Source organism: Octodon degus, unplaced genomic scaffold, assembly GCF_000260255.1.
Source record: "Octodon degus isolate 3935 unplaced genomic scaffold, OctDeg1.0 scaffold00033, whole genome shotgun sequence".
Classification (NCBI taxonomy): Eukaryota; Metazoa; Chordata; class Mammalia; order Rodentia; family Octodontidae; genus Octodon; species Octodon degus.
In genome coordinates this window covers 16,026,842-16,035,953 of record NW_004524609.1, presented here as the reverse complement: position 1 = coordinate 16,035,953, position 9,112 = coordinate 16,026,842, and the positions used below count along the sequence as shown (strand labels likewise).

The following is a 9,112-nucleotide window of genomic DNA, read 5'->3' as shown; positions in this document are numbered from 1 at the left end:
CATCTCCCTGCTAAGTGTAAAGTCCTGAGTTTAATCCCCAGTACCAAAAAAAAAAAAAAAAAATTACTGCCACTCTGAAATGCCATATATATAATATGCTGAGCTATAAGAATATGTCATCACATTTATTTCCAGTACTGAGGATTGAACCCAGGGCCTCATATATGCCAGACAAGGACTCTAGCACTGAACTATATCACCAGCTCTTTTTATTTTATGTTGATAGAGGTCTCAGCCTGGGCAAATCAGTAAGCAGCTATATCAAAATAACATTTTTAAAGGCCCAGGGACATAGGTCAATAGTAGAGTGCTACCAGGCCAGGGAGATAGCTCAGTAGAATAAGTGCCTGCCTGGCAAGCACAAGGTCCCGAGTTCAATTCCCAGTACTGCAAAAAAAAAAAAAAAAAAAAGAGCAAATAGTAGAGTACTATCTAGTATGCACGGGTCCTGGGTTTGATCCCTAGTATTCAAAAAATGAATGAATTAATTAATTAATAAAAATAAATAAAACACAACACCAAGGAGTAGCCAGCCACAAACCACCAGAAGCTAAGAATGAGCCTGGGCCATGGTTTCCCTCACAGCCTCAGAAGGACATTTGATCTCAAATATCTGGCTTCTAGAACTGAGATAATAGCTGCTGGGTTTTTGTTGTTGTTGTTTTGTTTTGAGTTGGGGGGGCAGGGTCTCACTACCTAGCTCGAACTCACAGTGATCCTCCTGTTTTCAGCCTCCCCAGTGCTGGGGTCACAGGAATGCGTCACCACACCTGGACTCGAGGCTCAACGTACTCAGAGGTGGGGCTGGCACAGCATGTGGTACCAGGGATCGAACCTGGTCCCTGTGCTTGCCTAAGCAGGCGCTTAGTCTGCTGAACTATCTCGCCAGCCCTACTATCTGCTGTTGAAGCCACTTGACTATGACATTTTATTACAACAGCTCTAGAAAACTAATACAACTTGGACTGAATCTTAGACTAGGAGAAAAAATTGTGGTGAGGGGTAAAGGAGATTACTGGACAGTTATAAAAACCATGATAAGAGGCTAAGGCAGGAGGATCACCATGAGTTCCAAGACAGCCTGAACTATATAGTGAGACCCTGTCTCAAAACAAATAAACAAGCAAACAAACAATAAAAAAAAAAAAAATAGCATCAGCTAAGCCAGAGTGATTTATTACAAATGAGTACAGGGTAGGGCGGGGGAGACAGCTCAGTAGACTAAGTGCTTGCCTGGCAAGGACAAGGACCTGAGTTCAATCCCCAGCTCCGCCAATAACAGTAATAACAATAATGATAAACAAATGAGTGCAGGGTGAGTCCCTGCTTCCCTCAGCGACAAAGGGGGCCAAGCTGCAGTGGTGCACTGGGCTTCTCAGACTTCAGCTCCTTCCCCTCCTTGAATCCAGATATAAGCTGCGCATGTGCCCCTTCCCGGGAGGAAGCCAGCTGTGAGGAGGGAACCCACTGAGCAGGCCCTGGCTTTTCCCCGCCCCTCTCTTCTACAGTGCTTGGTAGACAAGGGCTACATTGACGAGCACAAGCCTCTTGCTAAGACTTGTCCTGTAGCTTGGTATTGCAGATGAGCTATTAGTGCAATAAGATGAAGTCTGCCCAGAGAAATAAATATATTATTTATATGAGAAATAAATTTCATAAATAAAAAAATCCAAAAAGACATAGATAGGGGCTGGTGAGATGGCTCAGTGGTCTAAAGCACCTACTTAGAACAAGCTTAGCAAAGCACAGGGACCGCGGTTCAATCCCCCAGCACCACATGCCAGCCAGCCCCGCCCCCTGGTGGGCTGAGCTGGCCACACACACACACACACACACACACATAAATAAATAAAATTAAAAAAAAAAAAAGACATAGATAATGATGTGTATCAATGTTGAATTACCTTATGGTAGTTGTCCCATAAATGCTCCTTGTTTTTAGGAAATACACACTGAAGGTTTTACAAGTAGAGGAGCAGGTCTTGTGTAATGTTTTCTCAAATGGTCCAGAAGCGAGAAACCAAGTTAACAGAGCTGAGGAGGAGCCAGATAAGCAACTATGGCAAAATGTTAACTAGTGAATCCAGGTGAAAGGTGTACTGATTCTTCCCTCAGATGCCGCTGTTCCTGTGTACACCAGCAAATGCGTCTCAGTAGAAAGCCAGCTCACTCGGACTCTTCTGTCAAAGGCTGAGCACACTCACTATCATCACGATACCCACACTGGGGCCAGGGAGATGGCTCAGTAGAATAAACGCTTGTCTGGCAAGTGCAGGGTTCTGAGTTCAAAATCCAGTACCATTAAAAAAAAAAAAAAAATCCACGACACCCACAGTGGCACAGGCCAAAATGATAATAGTTCCTTTAAAGGTATCAGTAGGTTTTAGTTTTGATTCTAGAATCAGGCAACATCATACTCCCTAACACAGAAGAAGCATGGCCTGAGCTGAGTGGAAGAGTCTGGTTTCTTTTTCCTTTCCTTTCCCTTTTATTTTATTTATTTATGTTTGCGGAACCCAGGATTGAACTCAGGCTCTTGTGCTTGCCAGGGAAGTGCTTATTCTACTGAGCCATCTCCCCGGCCTTTCCTTTCCCTTTTTATTAGACAGACTTTTTCTATGCAGTTCAGGGTGCCCTTGAACTCACTACATTGTCCAGGCCTTAAATTTTCACCAATCTTCCTGCCTCACCCTCCCCAATGCCACTATGTCTGGCAAGGCTGGTTTTATAGACTCAAACATGCTGGAAAACGGCAGAAACAAAGAGTAAAAAGTGATCGGTCATTTTCAAGATATTTTTCATGGAAGGTGGGGATGAGGAAACACAGAGTAGGAAAAAAACAAGATTTTTTTTAAAAATGTATTTAATACAGGGTCTACAGGGTCTCACTAGTAGATCGGACTCAATGTGATTCTCCTGTTTTTAGCCTCCCAAGTTCTGGGATTACAGGTGTGTGCCACCACGCCCAGTCTCAAAAAACAAGTTATTGGTAAACTTTACTACTGCTTTTAAAGACAAATGCACTAAAAATGACGGGATTAAAGCACAGAATTTCATCTGAACGTGGATTAGTCTCTTTCGGCAATTTGGCTGTTACCGCTCACTCTCCTGATTTCTTAGATGGTCAGGTAACAATTTAATGTCCCTTTGATGACCTGAAGCATTAGCACGGGTGGCTCCATTATGAACTGCAGCCTGGTCTTCTGAGCTCCTGTACAGAAACCTAGTTTAAAACGGCTTCATTTTTAATGAAACAATCAAGGAAACTTGGCTAGTACTTAGACCTGTGATGATGTTAAGGAGCTTCTGTTAATATTTTCAGGTGTTAAAAAAAAAAAGTGGGGGGAGCAGAGAGATAGCTCAGCAGACTAAAGCATCTGCTTAGGCGAGCTTAGGCAAGTGCAGGGACCCTGCACATACCCAGGGCAGGCTGAGCGGACCAGGCCAGAGTCCAGGGCACAGCGGCACACGCCTATAATCCCAGTGCTGGGGAGGCCGAAAGCAGAAGGATCACCATGAGTCCGAGCTGCGTAATGAGACCTTGCAACAACCAAATACATAAAATAAATCAATTAATTAAAAATGAAAAAAAATTTCAGGCGTGATGACAGTAAGAAAAACACGTAAGAATCCAGTAAGAGCCAGACACAGTGGCATACACCTGTAATTCTGACAATTAGGAGGATGAGACAGGTCGACTGCTTGAGTCTCGTTCAAGATTAGCCTAGGCAATGAAGGGAGCACCCACCTCAAAAAACAAAACAAAACAAAAATATATACTGAAAGTATTAATGATAGAGAATGTGCTTAAAACCAATGCGGAGGAGCATGGGTGGAGGGGTCCTTCCAATCTGTTGAACCCAGGGAAGCAGTACTTGGGCAGCCCACGCGCATCCCCTCTGTCTTCCCGTGTGGGGAAGATAGCTCAGTAGAGTACGCGTGGGTTACAGCTCTCTGGCCATGTAGTTTCCTGCTGAAAATGCATGCAAATCTTCCTATCATAACTTCTAGAATTACAAATCTTGACCTGGCCTGTACTGCTGCGCAGGGCCCACACCTGGTGCACTTTTCTTTGGTTTTATTTTGTTGGTTTTTTTTTTTTTTTTTTTTTTTTTTTTGCGAAACTGGGGATTGAACTCAGGCCCTTGTGCTTGCCAGGGAAGTGATTATTCCACTGAGCCATCTCCCCAGTCCTACTGGTGCACTTTTCTGTCCTTGTTTTGCTCTGCTCTGTCCCTCAGGTCTTGGTCACGTCTGTGAGCTTTTCTTGGACCATGGCTGCTGCATTTTCTATTTAAATATTTCTTCCTCAGTGAGACCTTCCCTGTCCCATCTATCCCCTCATATTAATATTTCATTTCAATTAGCAATAGCTGCACCTCAGATAAACCTCATTGACCATGATACTGCCACTGCACAAAGCTAATATCTTATTGTATTTCATTATTTTATTTATTTATTTAGAGACAGGGCCTGGCTATGTAGGCCAGGTTGACCTCAAATTTATGGTGAGCCTCCTGTCTCAGCCTCCCAGATGAGACAGATTACAGGTAAGTGCTACACTTGGTGCTACACTTGGCTTTACCTTTGGTTGAGACAGGGTCTCTTTACCTAGCTCCTGCTTGCCTGAAACTCTTAATCCTGCCTGAACCTCCCAAGTGCTGGGTCTGTAAGTTCATACCACCATGCCTGGCTGACTTATTTTCTTCATTGCAGTTTACTAAATAATCTAATGTCAGTTAACTGGATTTCTTTAAAGTCTAAGATGTCCACTAGATTGACAGCTCCATGAGGGCAAGACTTCCATCATTCTCCCATGTTTTCTGTTCCTAACAGTGTTTGAATATTTATTTATTTATTTATTTAGGCAGAACCGGGGACTGAACTCACGCCCTTGTACTTGCCAGGCAAGCGCTTATTCTACTGAGCTATCTCCTCGGCCTTCATTTATTTATTGATGTTTTTGAGAAAGGGTCTTTCTATGTGATCCAGACTAGTCTTAAATTTACTATGTAGAGGGGCTGGGGAGATAGCTCAGTAGAATAAGCACTTGCCTGGCAAGCACAAGGGCCTGGAGTTCAATCCCTGGTTCCGCCATAAAGAACATGTAATCAGATTTTAGATTTTTGAGACAGGGTCTTGCAATGTAAAAAAAAAAAAAAAAAACCTTACTATGTAGTGGAGGTTGGCCTCAGACCTGCAGCAGTCCTTCTGCCTCAGCCTCCTGAGTGCTAAAATTATAGGTGTGTGCCACTACATCCTGCTAAAGTTATTAAATGGAGGAGCATGAACGCCAAAGCACCTGCCCTCACATATAGCCTGGACCTTCAGATACGAAATCATACTTCCTTGCCTACATGGATGCCGCAGAATTCTACCTCCATTACCATTTCTTAACTCCTTCTGGACTATCCACCGTTCTATCCAAGCAGAACGGTTTGAACAGCAACACTGGTCTGTCTCCTAAGATTCTTTGACTTCCCTTGCCTTGCTGTTGCCAACAACTTGGGTCTGGTTCTTATCTACCCATAATCAAGATTCAGAGCCAAAAGACCAAACTTCCAATTCTCAATAAATTCTGACCTCCCCATTCCCAAGACATGGCCAAAGCTTTGCCAGGTAGTCTTTCCCCTTTGCCTAACAAGCAATAAATTCAGCTTTATCTTATCAATAGCTTGTGCCATCTATATTTGGAGTGCTGCTTTGTATATGTGTGTATGGTGCTGGGACTGACTCCAGGGCATTAGCGCTGAGCCATCACCCCAGCCCTTTGGGTTTTGTTTGTTTTTGTTTGTTTGTTGTTTTGGGTTTTTGTTTGTTTGTTTGTTTTGTTTTTTTTTACTACAGGGTCTACAGGGTCTCACTACATAGATAGGACTCACAGTGATCTGCCTGTGTTCAGCCTTCCAAGAGCTGGGATTACAGGCGTGAGCCACCAGGCCCAATCTCAATCAACATCTCAGCATGCCCTGGAGGTGGGGTAGCACAGCACACAGGTATCAAACCCGGCCACCACCGCTGCATCTGCCTAAGCAGGTGCTTTTTTTTTTTTTGGCAGAACCAGGGATCCAACTCATTTCACCGGCCCTCCAGCCCTTTGTATTCCCCCCTCCCCCATGCAATAAATTACTAAATTGCCCAGGCTGGGTTTGCATTTTCAATCTTTCTGCTGCAGCCTCCCACAGCTCTGGGATTATAGGCGGATCACCACACCCAGCATGGAGCGCTACCTTTATTTCACTGCTTCCCAGCCTTTTGACTAAGATTAAGTGTGGAGTGCCAGCTTTTGACAGAAGGAATAAAAGCCACAGTAAAGCAATTAAAGAATGCTTTATTGCTTGAGGACATTAAAAATACCCTCAATAAGACTTCCATGCCCAGATATGGAAGCCTGAGACAAAAGAACAATCAATAATAATTTTGTTCTAGGGGGGCTAGGGAGATGGCTCAGTGGAATAAGCACTTCCCTGGCAAGTGCAAGGGCCTGAGTTCAATCCCCAGTCTTGCTAAAAAAAATAATAATAATAATAATAATTTTGTTTCTATTTAAAATTTGGGGGGCCAGGGAGACAGCTCATAGGCATAAGCACCTGCCTGGCAAGCACAGGGTCCCGAGTTTGATTCCCAGCACCACACACACACACACACACACACACACACTATATATATATATATATATATATATTTTTTTTTTTTTTTTTTTTAAACCAGTGATTGAAGTCAAGCCCTTGCACGTACCAGGCAAGCGCTTGGCAAGCGCTTATTCTACTGAGCCATCTCCCCAGCCCCTTATATTTTTTTAAATAATCAAAATTAAATAAAATTTTATTATTGCACTCACTTCTACAGCTTACATACTAAAATTTTGTGGGGCTTTACACTCTTTTAAAGATGCTGCAGGCTGGGCCAGGGAGATGGTTCAGTGGAATAAGTGCTTCCCTGGCAAGCTCAAGGGCCTGAGTCCAATCCCCGATTGGGGGGTGGGAGGGGGAATGCTGCAGGCTCAGGATACAGCTCTGTGATAAAGTGGCATTGAGTGCCACTCACTCAGCACCACAAAAACAAACCTGCACTTAAACATTATTAGCCTTGAGTATCTTTTCAGCACCCTTAAATAATGTATCCAATGGAAATGCCTCACATATTTTGCTCTCGTCACAGTACAGATATTGCAAAAGGGAACTAGATATGCTGTTGGTATTTACAAAGGCCAACCAGAGAAAGGTAAAGAAAAGGATGATACGCAATCTGCCGAGTCTTTGTTATGGTATGAAGTCAAAAGACAAGTAAAATAATTGAAGAAATAGCATATATCTATATCTATATATTTAGGATAACTAAAAATAAGACCTGGGGATGTAGCTCAGTGGTAGACTGCTCGTCTAGCATGAGCCAAGGCCCAGACTTCAATCCCCAGTAACACCAAAAAACAACACCAAACTATAACTTGTGAAAAGTGGCTGCCTCTAAAGATGGGGAACTTGTTTTGTATTCTAAGTCCTCCCGAAATAGGAGTAAATGAAAAGTAGGGAGGAAGGAGACAAGGGAGTTGAGATTTTAATATTGTACTTTTAAGAAAAACTGCAGCTTCAAGGGAAACATTTGTTCCTTGCTTGTAGAGGCCATCCTAGCTTGTAAACTACCCTTCCTTATTTATAAAACAGTGTTAAATTCTAAATATCCTTTGATAATGGCACTAGACCAATCAAATTGCCTTTCCCTCTAGCTCAGGAAGCGGCTGGCACTGCTCAACAGCTTTTCTGTACTTCAAAAGCATTTAGAGGGCTGGGGAGACAGCTCAGCAGAATAAGCGCAAGTGCAAGGTCCTGAGTTCAATCCCCAGTACCGCAAAAAAAAAAAGATAAAATAAACAACAAATGCCATATTTAGTGACAAGTAGTCTAAAAAAAAATTTTTTTTTTTTTTAAAAGAGCATCTAGACGCAGGTAACGGTAGGTTCGAAGGTAGGTTTGAAAAAATTTCTCAGACCATCTATCTTGGTTTCGGTTTTTTTGGGGGGAAGGTGATGGTACTCAAACTCACGACCTTACGCTTGTCAGATTAGCACTGTGCTACTGTCTGTCCTTGGCCCTGAGTCATCTATCTTCAAGATACCCCTTTAAATGTGCCCTACACCAGCAACTCCACTCGAGTGTATACTGCACCTCTAATAAACTTTCTCATATCTGAGGCGCCCTGAAAATCCTCCGCAACAAGTGAGCGAACCCACAAACTTATTTTTAAAAGGTTAAATTCTTTATTTCAGCCGCAAGGACTTCACAGACCCAACCTGGTGTCCTTCCTATACTAGGACTGTTTGGAATGTGTGTAGTTACTGCTTTGATGACGATAGCAAAAACAGACAAAAAAAAAAAAAGGTCTAACTCCAAAACGTCTAAGAACTTTCAGTTCAGAGAAAAGAAGTCTGGATTCCAGGGGAGACGGCTCGGAAAAAAACGCACCCCACAAACCCGAAAAATCTCCGCAATCCCACCCGCAACCCCACAGCCAAGCCGCGCAGTCTTCGCCTTGGGCTGAAAAGGACGCCATTAATTTAACACTAAGTAATGGTCGGTCTACTCCCATTGACCTTCGTCCCAGTCCCTTTTTCTCCAGTGTGGGGAAGATTCTGGGAACCCCCTTTGGCGTTTGCTCCTAATTCCGCAAATCCCATTGAGCCCTCAGACCTCGGCCCTGAAATTCCATCCCCCCCTCACTTCCGGGGAGGGTTTAGCGCGTGGACCGGAAGCCTCGGGCCGGCGACTCCCCCCCCCACGACGCAGGCGCAGTTCCGCCCCCGCCTCGCGGTCCTTCCCCCTCCCAGCCCTCCAGCCAGCCAGTTCAGGGCGTCGCCCGGGCCTCGGTGCTCTCTTTCCTCCTCCTCCCCGCGAGGTCACGTGGCGCGGGAGAGGCGGGGTACCGAAAGACTCCCCCTCCCTCTCCGGAGAATTTCTTGACCTTTTACCTGGTGTTCCTGGCGAGGGGGCGCGTGGGGTTCGGGGGCCGGGGATTCGTCCGCCCGGTGGGCGGTCCCGGTGGGCGCCTCCTCCTCCTGCTTCGTGTGGCCCCGGGCGGCGGTCGGTCACGCGCCGAGGGACCGCGCAGGGAAAGG

The 9,112-nt window shown here is 44.6% G+C and overlaps 1 protein-coding gene across 1 annotated transcript in view; it reads right to left on the bottom strand.

Annotated features, from left to right (window-relative positions):
* Ten1 (TEN1, CST complex subunit) overlaps positions 1–9,083 on the bottom strand; it is a 35,148-nt gene extending 26,065 nt beyond the window's left edge. The window contains exon 1 of the mRNA XM_004630207.2: positions 8,966–9,083. The gene's annotated coding sequence lies outside the window, so the exon portion shown is untranslated. The remainder of the gene's footprint in view (positions 1–8,965) is intronic.
* Between the last annotated feature and the right edge of the window lie 29 nt (positions 9,084–9,112).